The sequence below is a fragment of the Salvelinus sp. IW2-2015 genome, linkage group LG19 (assembly GCF_002910315.2).
Source record: "Salvelinus sp. IW2-2015 linkage group LG19, ASM291031v2, whole genome shotgun sequence".
NCBI lineage: Eukaryota > Metazoa > Chordata > Actinopteri > Salmoniformes > Salmonidae > Salvelinus > Salvelinus sp. IW2-2015.
In genome coordinates, this window is record NC_036859.1 from 27246017 (window position 1) to 27264396 (window position 18380).

Genomic DNA, 18380 nt, shown 5'->3' on the forward strand with positions numbered 1-18380 from the left:
CACAAAGCCCTGACCTCAAGCCTATAGAAAATTTGTGGGCAGAACTGAAAAAGCGTGTGCGAGCAAGAAGGCCTACAAACCTGACTGTTACACCAGCTCTGTCAGGAGGAATGGGCCAAAATTCACCCAACTTATTGTGGAAGGCTACCCGAAACATTTGACCCAAGTTAAATAATTTAAAGGCAATGCTACCAAATACTAATTGAGTGTATGTAAACTTCTGACCCACTGGGAATGTGATGAAAGAAATAAAAGCTTAAATAAATCATTCTCTCTACTATTATTCTGACATTTCACATTCTTAAAATAAGGTGGTGATCCTAACTGACCTAAGACAGGGAATTCTTATTAGGATTAAATGTCAGAAATTGTGAAAAACTGAGTTTAAATGTATTAAAGTTGAAGTCGGCTAAGGTAAACTTCCGACTTCAACTGTCTACAAGAGACAGCTAAATTTGCTAAATTTGTCCCCAAATCCACATTTTTTTAAGAACAGCAAATAAGTACTCCCATTCAATTCTGTCGAATCCTTTCTCTGCGTCTAGGGGATTACCACCTCAGGGGAGTTAGAGAAATGTTTATAATAAATAATGTTAAACAGCATTCGAATATTAAAAAATGAATACGTATCTGTCCTTTTTAAAGCTGGTTTGTTCCTCTGATATGAGTCCTGGTAAGACTACTTCCAGTGGCCTCACTATCACCTCCTCCAGCACCTTTACATCCACATTAAGGAGGCTTAGGGGCCTAAATGAAGAACAGGAAGTGGGGTCTTTCCCCTCTAAGGAGAAGAGCTATTGAAGCCTGTGTTAGGGTAGGTGGCACCGAGCCACGTTCAAGTGACTCATTATACATAGATACAAGTAAAGGGGCCAACTTGGTATAGAATTTCTTAAAGAACTCAGTTGGAAACCCATCAGGCCCTGGAGCCTTGCTGCTCTGCATTGACTTGATAGACTGAATAACTTCTTCAAGGCTGAGAGGAGAATCAAGGTCATCTGCAGTTTCAGCCTCAACTGTGGGAGTCTCCAGTTCACCCAAAAATGTAGTCATATTGGCAGTATCTGATGGAAATTCAGACATATACAGGGAGGAATAGAAATATTTGAAGGTGTCATTGATCCCCGTAGGGTTAGAAATCAAGCAATGAGAGGAATCTTTAATTTGGTGAATCAGACCAGTAGCTGCGCTGCATTTGAATTGGTGTGCGAGCAGACGACTTGCCCTGTCGCCATGTTCATAGTAGGTACCACGTGAATGCAATTGTAACCATTCTGCATCTGTAGTGGACAAAATATGGAATTCAGATTGGTCTAAATCAAGGATGGCTTTAGAGAGTTCTAGTTTAGCTTTCCAAGTTTTGTTTAAATGAGAAGAATAAGAAATAATTTATCTTCTAAGATAGGCCTTAAGTGATTCCCATAAGAGAGAATGAGAGGCTGAGCTTGTCTGATTTGAAAAATTAAAATGATCAATAGAAGTGGAGAAAACATTACAGAAGTCTGCATCAGACAGGAGAAGATCATTAAATCTCCAACAGTGAGGAGTATGAGTTTGTCCTGATAGGTCTGTCGAGGGCTAAAGGTCCATGGTCAGAAATTACAATGGGTAAATATTCAGAAGAGGTGACATATGAAAGTAACTTGTGATCAATAAAGTAATAGTCAATACGAGAAAAAGAATGGTGTACATGTGAAAAGAAAGAATACTATCTTGCCTGGGGATTCTGAAATCTCCAGGCATCTGCACACCCATTCTGAACCATAACATCTAAGAAGGACTTTGACATAGGAGACATAGTTCTGGGGTTGGAGCGGTCTAACACCGGGTTAATAGCACAATTCAGATCCCTGCCAAATATCAAAAGATGGGTGTTCAGAGAAGGGATTTTCCCCAGCAACCCATTGGCAAATTCAACATCATCAAAATTGGGAGCATATACATTGACCAATACTACAGGTGTGTGCCAAATGGTGCCAGTTATGATTAAATATCTCCCATTACTGTCTGAAATAACATTAGTAGTAGAGAAATTTAGTATTTTACTAAATCAAAATTGCAACCCCTCTGGCTTTGGAGTTAAAGTCTGACTGGAAAACCTGACTGAACCTGGTGTTTTGTAGCCTTGAGTGATCTTTAATGCGTAAATGTAAAAATACCACATCTGCTTTTATCTTTTTCAAATGGGAGAAGAACCTAGACCTCTTGACAAGTTTATTCATTGTCTTAGTATTCCAAGATAAAAACTTTATAGGATTAGGCCTACCTATACCAATATTACTATTATTAACGTCATTAGCCATCTAAAATATTGAAAGGAAAAAGGTGCGAAAACAGACCAAGCATTTACAAAGATAACAGAGAAAACTGATTAAAAACATTTTTAAATAAATAAAAAGGACCAAAAAAAGTCACTCCCCCTCCCTCCCCTCCCACCCAAACCCAAAGTCTCCTTTCCCAGCGAATGGAGACAGCAGGTTGACGTTTTTGCGAAGCTTTGGTGCATATAAACAGAAAACATTCCTATCCTAACGCGGAGAGGCTCCATAGCGCGAGTAATGAAATACAATTGAAAGGCCTTCACAAAACAGTAAAGTAGGTCAACAGATAAACAAACAGTAAAACGGAACTGTTCTGATTCGGGGAGTCTTCAATAAGTGCAACGCGTGGAATGTGTCTTAAGGATGGACAAATAAGTGTCCCGCAGTATGTTACCCTATTACAAAAAAGAAAAGGGGCTGAGTATCTGTACATGTACAAATGATCAATGGGGCATAATAAAGGGGTGAAAAGGCCTTCAGTAAGTATCTAGATGAAAAAACGATAAAAGAAAAGCTCTACAAAAGCCTGGAATTGTAGCCATGCATTACTATGCTAGCCATCTAGCCAAATAAAAAAGACCTCTCAAACGTGTAACTTAAATAACGACCACACAAGACAGTATTAGTCATTTTTATCAGAGTTCAGTAGTGTTTATGCAGAGTAGAAAAGGAATGGCAAGAGGTGGAAAAAGGCCCTGCCATAAAAATCTAAACATACCTTAGACTTGGAGGGTAGGCTAGGCTATGCATGCTACCTGGCAAAATAGTTATCAGGTATGAAGGTAAGATCCAGATGCAGACATTTACATTTACATTTAAGTCATTTAGCAGACGCTCTTATCCAGAGCGACTTACAAATTGGAAAGTTCATACATATTCATCCTGGTCCCCCCGTGGGGAATGAACCCACAACCCTGGCGTTGCAAGCGCCATGCTCTACCAACTGAGCCACACGGGACAACAGACCACACAACAGACCACGTCGAATAAACAATAGTTTAATATTCCAACAGTGGCAGGTAGTAGACAGGTCAAGGCGGGCAGGGGTCAGTAAACCAGAGGTGGGGCAACGATACCGGGCAGAAGGCAGGCTCAGGGTCAGGGGCAGGCAGAGTGGTCAGGCAGGCGGGCTCGGAGTCAGGACAGGCAAGGGTCAATACCAGGAGGGCGAGAAAAGAGAGACTGGAAAAAGCAGGTGCTGAGACACGAAACGCTGGTTGACTTGAACAAACAAGACGGACTGGCAACAGACAATCAGAGAGCACGGGTATAAATACACAGGGGATATTGGGGATGATGGGAGACACCTGGAGGGGGGTGGAGACAATCACAAAGACAGGTGAAACAGATCAGAGTAGGTCATATATCCAAGATACGGCTCAGAAGTGACTGTCGAACCAACGCTGGGCGTCCTCGTGGGAGTCGAACTGTAGCTTCCCCTGGCATGTTCAACGTGGAGACGAGCAGGGAAGCAGCGTTAGAATTTAACTTTCTTCTCGTGAAGCTTGCGTTTCACATCGAAGAATTTAGCTCTGTTCTTGGAGGCACTCGAGCTGACGTCAGGAAAGATGAACACCTTTAGTCTGCAGAACTGTAGCTGGTCTCTGCCCTGCCTCTGGAGGATGCGCTCCTTGTCACCGTAGTAGTGAAAACGGACGATAAACACAGGCTTAGAGATGTCGTAGTGGGTTCTGTCCAGCTTTGGGGGTGATGGAACGATGGCCGGACCTAGCACCTCCGCAAAGAAGTCTGACATGACCTTAACTGAGTCCCCTCCTTCAAGTTTCTCTAGTATACCAACAAACCGAAGATTTCAACGGCGAGAACGGGGTTCCAGGTCATCAGTCTTGTCAATCAGCTTTTGGTTTTCGGAGGTCAGACAGGCAACCGTTTTCTCAAGGGCTACTATGCGATCACTGCAGTTACACAGGTCATGGTCAAAGCAGTTTTAAGCTGAGTGGCAATGGTAGCTGTAAATTCCGAGATCAGAACCATATGGAGGTTCTGAAGATATGTGGGGAGTGTGACCGCATGAGACTCCGTAACGGTTGGACTGGAGTCGGTGCCATTACCATTCACAGTTGCCATAGCGGTTGAAACGTTAGTTACAGGTCTTCTGCTCCTAAGATCATGTGACATTTGAATCAAAAAGGTAATTTACGAACTCATCAATTAAATATAATAAACTCAGCAAAAAAAGAAACGTCCTCTCACTGTTAACTGCGTTTTATTTTCAGCAAACTTAACATGTGTAAATATTTGTAGGAACATAACAAGATTCAACAACTGAGAAATAAACTGAACAAGTACCACAGACATGTAACTAACATAAATGGAATAATGTGTCCCTGAACAAAGGGGGGGTCAAAATCAAAAGTAACAGTAAGTATCTGGTGTGGCCACCAGCTGCATTAAGTACTGCAGTGATTCTCCTCCTCATGGACTGCACCAGATTTGCCAGTTCTTGCTGTGAGATGTTACCCCACTCTTCCACCAAGGCACCTGCAAGTTCCTGGACATTTATGGGGGGAATGGCCCTAGCGCTCACCCCACGATCCAACAGGTCCCAGACGTGCTCAATGGGATTGAGATCCGGGCTCTTCGCTGGCCATGGCAGAACATTGACATTCCTGTCTTGCAGGAAGTCACGCACAGAACGAGCAGTATGGCTGGTGGCATTGTCATGCTGGAGTGTCATGTCAGGATTAGCCTGCAGGAAGGGTACCACATGAGGGAGGAGGATGTCTTCCCTGTAATGCACAGCGTTGAGATTGCCTGCAATGACAACAAGTTCAGTCCGATGATGCTGTGACACACCACCCCAGACCATGATGGAGCCTCCATCTCCAAATCGATCCCGCACCAGAGTACAGGCCTCGATGTAACGCTCATTCCTTCAACGATAAACGCGAATCCGACCATCACCCCTGGTGAGACAAAGCCGCGACTCGTCAGTGAAGAGCACTTTTTCCCAGTCCTGTCTGGTCCAAATCAAATCAAATCAAATTTATTTGTCACATACACATGGTTAGCAGGTGTTAATGCAAGTGTAGCGAAATGCTTGTGCTTCTAGTTCCGACCATGCAGTAATATCTAACAAGTAATATACCCTAACAATTTCACAACAACTACCTTATACACACAAGTGTAAAGGAATGAATACGAATATGTACATAAAAATATATAAATGAGTGATGGCCGAACGGCATTGGCAAAGATGCAGTAGATGGTATAGAGTACAGTATATACATATGAGATGAGTAATGTAGGGTATGAAAACATTATATGAAGTGGCATTGTTTAAAGTGGCTAGTGATACATTACAGCAAGATGGCAAGATGCAGTAGATGGTAAAGCGTACAGTATATACATATGAGATGAGTAATGTAGGGTAAGTAAATATTATATAATATAAAATGGCTAGTGATAAATTGATTACATCAATTTTCCATTATTAAAGTGGCTGGAGTTGAGTCAGTATGTTGGCAGCAGCCACTCAATGTTAGTGATGGCTGTTTAACATTCTGATGGCCTTGAGATAGAAGCTGTTTTTCAGTCTCTCGGTCCCCGCTTTGATGCACCTGTACTGACCTCGCCTTCTGGATGATAGCGGGGTGAACAGGCAGTGGCTCGGGTGGTTGTTGTCCTTGATGATCTTTTTTGCCTTCCTGTGACATCGGGTGGTGTAGGTGTCCTGGAGGGCAGGTAGTTTGCATCCGGTGATGCGTTGTGCAGACCTCACTACCCTCTGGAGAGCCTTCCGGTTATGGGCGGAGCAGCTGCCGTACCAGGCAGGGTTTTCAGCCCGACAGGATGATCTCGATTGTGCATCTGTAAAGGTTTGTGAGTGTTTTTGGTGACAAGCCGAATTTCTTCAGCCTCCTGAGGTTGAAGAGGCGCTGCTGCACCTTCTTCACCATGCTGTCTGTGTGGGTGGACCATTTCAGTTTGTCCGTGATGTGTACGCCGAGGAACTTAAAACTCTCCACCCTCTCCACTACTGTCCCGTCAATGTAGATAGGGGGCTGCTCCCTCTGCTGTTTCCTGAAGTCTACGATCATCTCCTTTGTTTTGTTGACATTGAGTGTGAGGTTATTTTCCTGACACCACACTCCGAGGGCCCTCACCTCCTCCCTGTAGGCCGTCTCGTCGTTGTTGGTGATCAAGCCTACCACTGTAGTGTCGTCTGCAAACTTGATGATTGAGTTGGAGGCGTGCATGGCCACGCAGTCGTGGGTGAACAGGGAGTACAGGAGAGGGCTGAGAACGCACCCTTGTGGAGACTCAGTGTTGAGGATCAGCGGGGTGGAGATGTTGTTACCTACCCTCACCACCTGGGGGCGGCCCGTCAGGAAGTCCAGGAGCCAGTTGCACAGGACGGGGTCGAGACCCAGGGTCTCGAGCTTAATGACGAGTTTGGAGGGTACTATGGTGTTACATGCTGAGCTGTAGTCGATGAACAGCATTCTCACATAGGTATTCCTCTTGTCCAGATGGGTTAGGGCAGTGTGCAGTGTGATGGCGATTGCGTCGTCTGTGGACCTATAGGGGCGGTAAGCAAATTGGAGTGGGTCTAGGGTGTCAGGTAGGGTGGAGGTGATATGGTCCTTGACTTGTCTCTCAAAGCACTTCATGATGACGGAAGTGAGTGCTACAGGGCGGTAGTCATTTAGCTCAGTTAACTTAGCTATCTTGGGAACAGGAACAATGGTGGCCCTCTTGAAGCATGTGGGGACAGCAGACTGGGATAAAGGTTGATTGAATATGTCTGTAAACACACCAGCCAGCTGGTCTGCGCATAATCTGACGACGCGGCCGGGGATGTCGTCTGGGCCTGCAGCCTTGCGAGGGTTAACACGTTTAAATGTTTTACTCACGTTGGCTACAGTGAAGGAGAGCCCGCAGATTTTGGTAGCGGGCCGTGTCAGTGGCACTGTATTGTCCTCAAAGCGAGCAAAAACGTTGTTTAGTCTGTCTGGGAGCAAGGCATCGTGATTCGCGACGGGGCTGGTTTTTCTTTTGTAGTCTGTGATTGACTGTAGAACCTGCCACATACCTCTCGTGTCTGAGCCGTTGTATTGCGACTCCACTTTGTCTCTGCACTGACGCTTAGCTTGTTTGATTGCCTTGAGGAGGGAATAGCTACACTGTTTGTATTCGGTCATGTTTACGGTCACCTTGCCCTGATTAAAAGCAGTGGTTCGCGCATTCAGTTTTGCGCGAATGCTGCCATCAATCCACGGTTTCTGATTGGGGAATGTTTTAATAGACGCTGTGGGTACAACATCACCGATGCACTTGTTAATTAACTCGCACACCGAACCAGCGTATTCGTCAATGTTGTTGTTCATCGCAATGCGGAACATATCCTAGTCCACGTGATCGAAGCAATCTTGAAGCGTGGAATCCGATTGGTCGGACCAGCGTTGAACAGACCTGAGAGCGGGAGCTTCCTGAGACACAGTGCGCAGAGCCGGCGCAGGATATCCTAGGCCGTAGAGACGCACTGGTGGCCAGATGCGCTGAGCCGGCACCATCCGTCCTGGCTGGATGCCCACTCTAGCCCGGCCGATGCGGGGAGCTGGAATGTAGCGCACCGGGCTGTGAACGCGCACCTTAGACACCGTGCGCTCCACCGCATAACACGGTGCCTGACCAGTACCACGCTCCCTACGGTAAGCATGAGGAGTTGGCTCAGGTCTCCAACCTGACTCAGCCAATCGCCTCTCGTGCCTGCTTCGTTGCCGTGACTCCTGGTATCGTTGTCGTTCCTCCCTCGCTACTTCCCGCTGTTTCCATGTCAGGGTCTTGTCCCCTGCCATAACCTGCTCCCATGTCCAAGATGTCCTCCACTCTCTCTTCTCCCGGGCCCAGGATCCCTGCTCCTCCTGGCCACGCTGCTTGGTCCTTTGGTAGTGGGTAGTTCTGTCACGGCCGTCGTCGGAAGGAGACCAAGGTGCAGCGTGGTGAGCGTACATTTTCCTTTTATTTTAATGTCGCCAACAWAACAAGAATCAAAGAAACGGCCGTGAAGCTTAACAGGGCTATAGTGCCACTAACAAAGATAACTACCCACAAACACCAAAGGAAAAAAGGCTGCCTAAGTATGATTCCCAGTCAGAGACAATGATAGACAGCTGTCCCTGATTGAGAACCATACCCGGCCAAAACATAGAAATACAAAACATAGAAATAAAGAAACTAGAATGCCCACCCTAGTCACACCCTGGCCTAACCAAAATAGAGAATAAAAACCTCTCTATGGCCAGGGCGTGACAGTGTCAGCATCAAGCAGTGATCAGCTTGGTGGTTGCATAGTAAGGGTGTCACCAGCCCGAATTCTAATCGAGCTGGCACCAGTTGTGAAACTGGGCAGTGCTGGCCCGAGTTTCCCTCAACCCAGCTTGAATTTGAGAATTCCATTCGAACTAGCTCGAATTTGGCCCTAATTTTAAGTGCCACTAGAAACGGGGCTTAAATAGATGGCTCTGCCTTGAGCCAATTCCATTACCGTGCCAACGGCCTATCAACAGCCTCAATACTGCAGTGAAATTCTTCTGTCTCAGCCAATCAGAGTCTGTTTCTCTCAGGGGAATTCAGTCTTTCATCTCATAAAATATCAAAGCCACTGATACCCAAAGGCCCTAAAGGCCTGGAGCTAAATGGTAAATACGCAATGTACAACAAACAGAATATAGCTATATTTAGTATGCTAGTTCAAAACCACAACATGTAATATTAATAAGGAACAAATGCAGTGACCGATTGCCCAGTTTTGTAGGATGCAGATTGGGTGAGTGAAAGGTCAATGTTGAGTATCTTCAAAAGTTGACAAATTCGGTTTTGAATATGGGGTATGACATCACATTGTCCTTCAGCAGATAGATGTTTCCGTATTCTGTCCTGTTCTAAGGGCAGTTCCAACTAATGTGATTGGTTGAAGCTCAACAGTCAGTGGGCAGAGCTTGCGCTAGGTGGAAGGTTGATGATGGATGGGGTGCAGGGCAGAACACGCAGGATGCTATACATGCTATACAATGTTGCTGGTTCATATTCCACCACAACTCTAACCCTAAACTTAATAAATTGGAAGTACTTGCTTAAACTTAACCAATCAAATGTCAAGGAAAACTCCACTGAGCATTCATGAATGTCTTGAAACTTGGTTCAAACCGTTCAAATCTCCCATTACACTCATCTCTTGCTCTCGACAGAAAAGAAAATACTTTTACTCCCCCTTTATCTTTAGCACTAAATTATCCATTCATCTTCAGAATGTCCTCGTCAAAAAGTGCCTTTTGATGGTTCGTCTTGACGTCTCTTTTTCCTCTGATTGACTCACTGACTGTGCGATGATGGATGGCGATGTGTACAAAGCAGTACTGTAAATGAACGCTGTAGCTTTACTGGGTGATTCAAAACACTGCATGAACTCAATGTGCTAGTACTTTATGGCCCTGCATAGCTACCAGCATAGCAACTAGTCTATAATCCATTTGAATTACAGTGCCTTTACTTTATTAGGTGAAACAGAGCTGAGGGCTCTTATTCCAGCCCTGGTCCCCCAAGCACTTATCTATCCCTATTCCCCACTAATCCATTGTGGAGAGACTGGTTCTAAATGCTGTTATTGGGATTCTACTGCAGTTCCCTTTTCCCTGAGCACTCAGTGTGTTAAAAGCATAGCTGTGTCATCTGTATGGCTACTGTGCTGTACATCTGAGAGATACTTTTGGCATACAGCCAGGCCATGGTTAGTCAGTCCTCCTAGACCCAGACGTTGCTTATCTGAACTGAGATCCAATTTATACCACACATGCAGACAGCAGCGGCTAAAGTGTAGCTTTATGTATCAAGGAAGCCATGGACTATGCATGTCAATTGGATGCGGCTATACAGACAGTATCTCCTGTGTATATTATAGGCTGAGAATGAGTAATAGCGAGTGTATGTGTGGAACCCGCTCTCAGCAAGGACAATTGTCCAGAAGAGAGAGCGTGTTCCATTCTTTTTGCCATCCTCCAGAGAGATAAGTGGATGATTTCACTAGCCGATACCAAAGAGTCTTGAGAGCAGTATTGCTGTAACATTCCATTTGATAACCTATTTAAGTTCAGGTGAAAGGGCCATTGGAACAATAACATGTATATTCAGCAGGCCTTCCTGCACCCACAGCTCCATACACAAGTAGCCTGTTGTCTTGCATCTTCATTCATTAGGGTCTGTGAGCCGTGCGCGGTGCTGTTCAGCGGCAGTGATGCTGAAATCAGCGGACAACTATCTTCTGTTTACTTTGCGCTGATTGTGGTGTTCTCCATGGTGCTGAATGCTAGTGCGCCAGTATTAGGGTACAACAATGGATTACCGCAGGACAGTTTAGATGTCTTCATTTATTTTCTGCTTTTCCCAGAAACTGTTAGGTCATCAGCCACGTTGACAGTCCTTTACTAGGTCTATTCTGGATTAATTAGCGCTTTAATGATACTTTTGTTTTAATCGACATGTCTGCGAGATATTGGACTAGTCTTTATACAGAAAGTCACAAGTTACATATATTCCAGGAGTCCCAAATACATAGTTAATTTGTGATCATGAAGTCAATTACTTCTTAATTAACTGAGCAAAAATTAAGCATATCTAGTCTTCTGAACTGAGGTTGGATGAAATTGCTTCTTGACAATGATTTAAGATCAGTTTAGTGTTTTTCTGGCCCATATAAACTGTACTTTGGGCTACTGTACTATTCTTTAAACTAGTGTAGCTAAGGTTATGTATGACCAAACCTCAATGATAACGCACCAGTTCTCAGCTGCAGGCAAAACAACACGGAAGCCCCGAAAGATAGATTCAAGGACAGATAAGAGGTATTGGAACGAATACAATACATAATTGTAAGGTCATTGTGCTTGGACCCTGCACCACCCCTGCAAAATACAAAACATTAACTCTGCTCCCTGCGAACTCAGCTGGGACCGACTGTACCAACGCTTAGAGGAGGGAATCGGCGTTGAAACAACCCGCATATGCGGCAACTAATCTGGCTCTGATCGCACTAGTTATTCAGTAGCAGCGGAGGGATTAGGCTATGATAATAACCTGCTACACAGCACATGTATCGATGGCTATAGATGTCTAAAGGCCAGAACATTCACCTCGTGAGTGATAAATGAATGCACACCGTGGATAGGTCATATGGATGAGGATTTTGCGACGATGCCGGCAAAGGACAAAGCCGAGAATCGGTCGCTCCAGTACCAGCAAACTTTGGTGAGTTTTTGTGGGATAAGCCCTTACCCTTCATTATTTGTTCATGTAAAGTTATGAGTGCAAATCACGTAGCGATATGCACCATGAATTTTAAATCCCGGGACACGGTCAGTTTCAGAACAATGTCATTTACAGAACATTGGAATCCCAGAGAGTCTGATGGTGCTTTTTCCTCCATATAATTGTTGTGATTGGGCTGTTGGGCTGCTTGCGAAATTGTGGCAGCGACTAATAGATTCAAGACAAACATCCATTTCAAAAGCCGGGCAATTTCAAAAGCTGGGCACCGGCATTTTGTGTGTATGCTTGTGTGTGTGTGTGTGTTTGATTGCCTGCGTGTGTGTGTGCGTGTGACAGTGATTCGTGGTTTGTATTCCAGTGTGAAATGTTGATCTCAACACACTGGGCACATAGGTCAATTCAACGTCTATTCGACGTTGGTTCAACGTCATTTAATTGAAATGACGAGGAAACAACGTTGATTCAATCAGTGTGTGTCCAGTGGGAAGGAACAGTTACATTACGGAGTGGCTAGTTGGACTTAAAAGGCTGCCCGCCGGTTGTTGATAACGCACTCAGTCGTGATCATCCATCGTTTAGCGCGCTATTTAATAGCGTTCTGGAGTGGAGCAGAGCATGAAAGGTGTTTGCCAGGTTTCACTGATTTATTAAGTGAATGACTGGTTGGCTGTTTTTTTTTATTCAGAAATGCATAAGGTAGGGTACTGTATATAGAGCTAGGCTATATCACTGCAGAGGCCTACTCTCTCATCCGTTTGTGCTGTCTCTCTATCCTCCTCTCCTTTTCCACCATCCTCTCACTCTCTCCAACCTATTTCCATCCACTTTCCTCCACCCAACTCATCTACCTTCCCTCTTTTCCACTTCATTTTCCTTTCCCCCTCACTCCTTCCTTTCCTTGTTCACTCTGTCCCTCAACTTCTCCACCTGTGTGTACATATTTCAGCCCATCTACAAATGAACTAAAAGTGTATCTGATATGAATAATATTTGCTTCATGCACCAGTTTTGCCCACTTATGTGATTGATAGATGTAGCCTGGAGCACTTATCGGGATCTATAGAGAGAGAGAGATCACACAGGATGCAGAGAGATGGACTTTCATGAGAGAAGGAGAGAGCGAGAGAGAGTAATCAGACCGGGATGCAGAGAGATGGACTAATTGAGAGAAGGAAGGCTTGATAGAGAGAGATTGAGTGAGAAACACAGAGAGAGACAGAGAGAGATTGAGTGAGAGTGATTTGACCAGGATGAAGCGAGATGGGACTGATAGATAAATGTGGTCCTCCATAACTGTGTTTATTTTACTGAAGTCCAGCCTTTTGCGTGCGTGCGTGCGTGCGTGCGTGCGTGCGTGCGTGCGTGCGTGCGTGCGTGCGTGAGAGGGAGGGAGGGAAATACTGCAATCTCATCAGACTGAATTCCTTTATCTATATGATAGGCATAAAGTGGCAACAGCACACCCGGAAAACATGCTAGGGGTGTATATGTGGGAGTGTCTCGTATATGTGGGAGTGTCTCGCATATGAGGTGTATATGTTGGAGTGGCTCGTWWATGTGGGAGTGTCTCTTATATGTGGTGTATGTGGGAGTGTCTCCTATATATGTGGTGTTTATATGGGAGTGGCTCGTATATGTGGGAGTGGCTTGTATATGTGGTGTATATATGGGAGTGTCTTGTATATGTGGTGTATATATGGGAGTTTCTCGCATATGTGGGAGTGGCTCGTATATGTGGGAGTGTCTCTTATATGTGGTGTATGTGGGAGTGTCTTGTATATGTAGTGTATATGTGAGAGTGTCTCATACAGGTGGTGTATATGTGGGAGTGTCTCGTATATGTGGGAGTGGCTCGTATATGTGGTGTATATGTGGGAGTGTCTCTTATATGTGGTGTATATGTGGGAGTGTCTCATATAGGTGGTGTATATGTGGGAGTGGCTCATATACAGTGGGGAGAACAAGTATTTGATACACTGACAATTTTGCAGGTTTTCCTACTTACAAAGCATGTAGAAGGTCCTGTAATTTTTATCATAGGTACACTTCAACTGTGAGAGACGGAATCTAAAACAAAAATCCAGAAAATCACATTGTATGATTTTTAAGTAATTAATTTGCATTTTATTGCATGACATAAGTATTTGATACATCAGAAAAGCAGAACTGAATATTTGGTACAGAAACCTTAGTTTGCAATTACAGAGATCATACGTTTCCTGTAGTTCTTGAACCAGGTTTGCACACACTGGCAGGCAGGGATTTTGGCCCACTCCTCCATAAGACCTTCTCCAGATCCTTCAGGTTTCGGGCTGTCGCTGGCAAATACGGACTTTCGGCTCCTCCAAGATTTTCTATATTGGGTTCAGGTTCTGGAGACTGCTAGGCCACTCCAGGACCCTTGAGATGCTTCTTACGGAGCCACTTCCTTAGTTGCCCTGGCTGTGTGTGTTTCGGGTCGTTGTCAGTGCTGGAAGACCCAGCCAACGACCCATCTTCAATGCTCTTACTGAGGGAAGGAGGTTGTTTGGTCAACTAAGATTCTCGCGATACATGGCCCATCCATCCTCTCCCTCAAATACGGTGCAGTCGTCCTGTCCCCTTTGCAAGAAAAAGCATCCCCAAGAGAATGATGTTTCACCCTCCATGCTTCACGGTTGGGATGTGTTTCTTGGGGTTGTACTCATCCTTCTATTCCTCCAAACACGGCGAGTGGAGTTTAGAGCAAAAAGCTCTATTTTTGTCTCATCAAGACCAACATGACCTTCTCCCATTCCCTCCTCTGGATCATCCAGATGGTCATTGGCAAACTTCAGACGGGCCTGGACATGCGCTGGCTGAGCAGGGGGGACCTTGCGTGCGCTGCAGTAATTTTAATCCATGACGGCGTAGTGTGTTACTAATGGTTTTTCTTTTGAGACTGTGGTCCCAGCTCTCTTCAGGTCATTGACCAGGTCCTGCGTGTAGTTCTGGGCTGATCCCTCACATTCCTCATGATCATTGATGCCCCACGAGGTGAGATCTTGCATGGAGCCCCAGACCGAGGGTGATTGACCGTCATCTTGAACTTCTTCCATTTTCTAATAATTGTGGCCAACAGTTGGTTGCCTTCTCACCAAGCGTCTTGGCTATTGTCCTGTAGCCCAATCCAGCCTTGTACAGGTCTACAATTTATCCCTGATGTCCTTACACAGCTCTCTGGTCTTGGCCATTGTGGAGAGGTTGGAGTCTGTTTGATTGAGTGGTGTGGAAGGTGTCTTTTATACAGGTAACGAGTTCAAACAGGTGCAGTTAATAACAGTGTAATGAGTGGGAGAACAGGAGGGCTTCTTAAAGAAAAACTAACAGGTCTGTGAGAGCCGGAATTCTTACTGGTTGGTAGGTGATCAAATACTTATGTCATGCAATAAAAATGCAAATTATTATTTTAAAAATCATACAATGTGATTTTCTGGATTTTTGTTTTTAGATTCCGTCTCTCCACAGTTGAAGTGTACCTATGATAAAATGACAGACCTCTACAATGCTTTTGTAAGTTAGGAAAACCTGCAAAATCGGCAGTGTATCAAATACTTGTTCTCCCCATGTATGTGGTGTATATGGGAGTGACTTTTTATATGTGGGAGTGGCTCGTAATATGTGGTGTATGGATGTGGGAGTGTCTCTTATATGTGGTGTATATGTGGGAAGTGTCTTGTATATGTGGTGTATATGTTGGAATATCTGTATAGGTGGTGTATATGTGGAGTGTCTTTGTATATGAGGTGTAATATGTGGGAGTGGTTGTATATGTGGGAGTGTCTTTATATGTGGTGTATGTGGGAGTGTCTTGTATATGTGGTGTATATGTGGAGTGTCTCGTATAGGTGGTGTATATGTGGGAGTGGCTTGTATAGGTGGTGTATATGTGGGAGTGGCTCGTATATGTTGGGATGGCTTGTAATATGTGGTGTATATGTGGGAATGTGCTCGTATATGTTGGTGTATGTGGGAGTGTCTCGTATATGTGGGAGTGTCTTGTTGTATGTGGGAGTCGCTTGTATATGTGGGAGTGTCTCGTATATGTGGTGTATATGTGGGGAGTGTCTCTTATATGTGGTGTATATGTGGGAGTGTCTCTTATATGTGGTATATGTGGGAGTGGCTCGTATATGTGGTGTATATGTGGGAGTGGCTCGTATATGTGGGAGTGTCTCTTATATGTGGTGTATATGTGGGAGTGTCTCGTATATGTGGTGTATATGGGAGTGTCTCGTATATGTGGTTGTGTCTTGTATATGTGGGAGTGGCTCGTATATGTTGTGTATATGTGGGAGTGTCTTGTATATGTGTTGTATATGTGGGAGTGTCTCGTATATGTGGGAGTGAGTGTCTCATATATGTGGTGTATATGTGGGAGTGTCTCGTATATGTGGGAGTGTCTCGCATATGAGGTGTATATGTGGGAGTATCTCGTATATGTGGGAGTGTCTCGTATATGTGGGAGTGTCTCGTATATGTGGTGTATATGTGGGAGAGAATCTGTATTTTTTTGTCTCTTTTCTTGTTTTGTGTCGATAGGTTTCTTTTGGTGCACATCCGTGTTCAAGAGTGTGTTCATTCACTGGTGTGTATGTGTGTGTGTGTGTGTGTGTGTGCGTGTGTGTGTTAGTGTTCATGTGTGTTGGTCTGTGCCCCTGCCCTCTGCACATGTATGTAGCGTGCTGCATATGAGACAGAGGGCTATTTTCAGTCTCTACGGGTGTTGAGATCAATGTAAGTTATGTGTCTGTCTCAGTGAGGCGTTCAATAGTAATGTAAAATGGCGGTCGGAGTCTCTCCGCTACGTGTTGTCTGCTCTGCCCTTGTCTCCTCCTCTGACCGCTATCCAACAGCACCATGATCGATGGCCTCATCCTTCACTAGCTCTGGACCTCCAGTTCATTACAGAGAAATAGATGGCCTATACAATTGCATGTGTAAGGTGTGTGTGTGTGCCTGTGTGCCAGCATGTATGTGTGTGATGTATGGTGTGTGTACATACACGTGTGTGATGTGTGTGAATGTTTGTCTCAGACTCAGATTGCAGCCTGTGCTTTATATACAGTACATTAAACTCCCTTCATCGGAAATGGAGGCAGGCCTTTGTTCTCCTCAGGGAGAATTGATTGACAGATGGCTCATATTTCAGATATTAATCAAAATATGTGAGAGAGCTAGCTGACATTTACTTTGAAGCAAGCGGGCCCAGTACCTTTTGAAAACACATGTAGAAATGTAATATGGGGTTTAAGTTTGACAGATGCCTCTGCTGTGTATTGGTTTTTTAACAGAGCCTGTGGCTCGGAGCCACAGATGGGGCTGAAACCGAAAATATCTCTTGTTTTACTAGACCAAGGGTGGGCTATTTTACACTATCAGGTCTGGTGTCCAGCAGTGAGGTAGTGAAATACACGTATACACCGTTTATATCCTTTGGAGAATAGCCTAGCATTTAAAATGAACCGGTTATGGAACTAAAATTGCCTTTGTTAGCATTAGCGTTTACCTTTCTCTTTACCACTACATTACTGCCAGTGTGGGTGCAGGTGTTTGCTCCATCCAGGCAGTAACTAACTCAAATAATCATAATCCATGAAGCCTTTGATGAGTTGAATCAGGTGTGTTGTTGCTTGGCTGCAAGAAAACCCTGCATCCATACTGACCCTTGCAGGGTAAGATTTTCCATCCATTTACAAGATCATTTCTCCCACTTAGGGAGTGCAGGAATAGTGTTGGATGGGATGTGGGAAACACACAGAGCGTAGTTCAGACAGAGCACAGTTAAGATCTTTATGGTAACTAACTAAACAAAGCTATGATGTCATGTTGTCATCTCCAGCTATATGCTTTAACTCTGAATAGTACTTCAGAGACATAAAGATTGATCGGCAGTGGCTATGGAGAAATACAACTGATTGGCGTTAACAGATGTGCTGATCCTTTTCATTTGACCTTTACCAGGATGGAAGTTTTTTGAGGTCAGAGGTGTGAACCAGTTTTTTGAGTCTTGGCAAGACATCAGTGTTCAGGTTGATGCCAAATATTGGTAGTGGATGAGGTGAGTTGAGGTGACTTCCCATTGAACACCTGCATTAAAAGTGCTATACGGTATACAGTAAATCCACCTACTATAGTCACCATATGGTGGGGTTTAGGTCTGTTTCCAGACAGGACTTGTTGTTCCTTACTTTGACCCATCTGTGACCCAGGATGACATGCCTGAGTGGGCATTTTAAATCCATGGGGGGGAACAACTAGTATTGCTTTAGAGCCCTAATACCACAAGGTAGATTGGTCCTACTACTGTTCACATGTAGCTGTACACATCAACAAGCATCGCTTTATATAATAACACAAGAAAGATACGCCCCACTACAACATGTGTACCCGAAATGCAGCCAAGCTCCAGTAGGCCTAGGCTACACATAACTTGCACCTACCAACACACACAGATCAGCTCAACAGGCTGAGCACCACTAACTTATCAAAGATTCTTACAGGCTTCATAACTTAAACTTCAATAATTACAACTATAGGCTACATTTCTGTCAAATTTGTGACACTATATAATGAGCGTAGCCAATGTGCCTCACCTTGAAGTTTAAGTTATGAAGCCTCCAGGTGAGCAAAATTTTCTGTGTGGGAGAGTTTTGGAAATCTAACTCAGTCGAACTAAGTGTATATTCTATAGTCATAGATGATGTGAAATGTCCTCCATGACAGTAGCTAATTTGAATCTGCCGCAAATAA

The 18380-nt window shown here is 44.4% G+C and overlaps 1 protein-coding gene across 1 annotated transcript in view; it reads left to right on the forward strand.

The window, feature by feature from the left end:
- LOC111979146 (chloride channel protein 2-like) overlaps nucleotides 1-18380 on the forward strand; it is a 107106-nt gene that overhangs the window by 5660 nt on the left and 83066 nt on the right. The gene's annotated exons all lie outside the window — the stretch shown is intronic.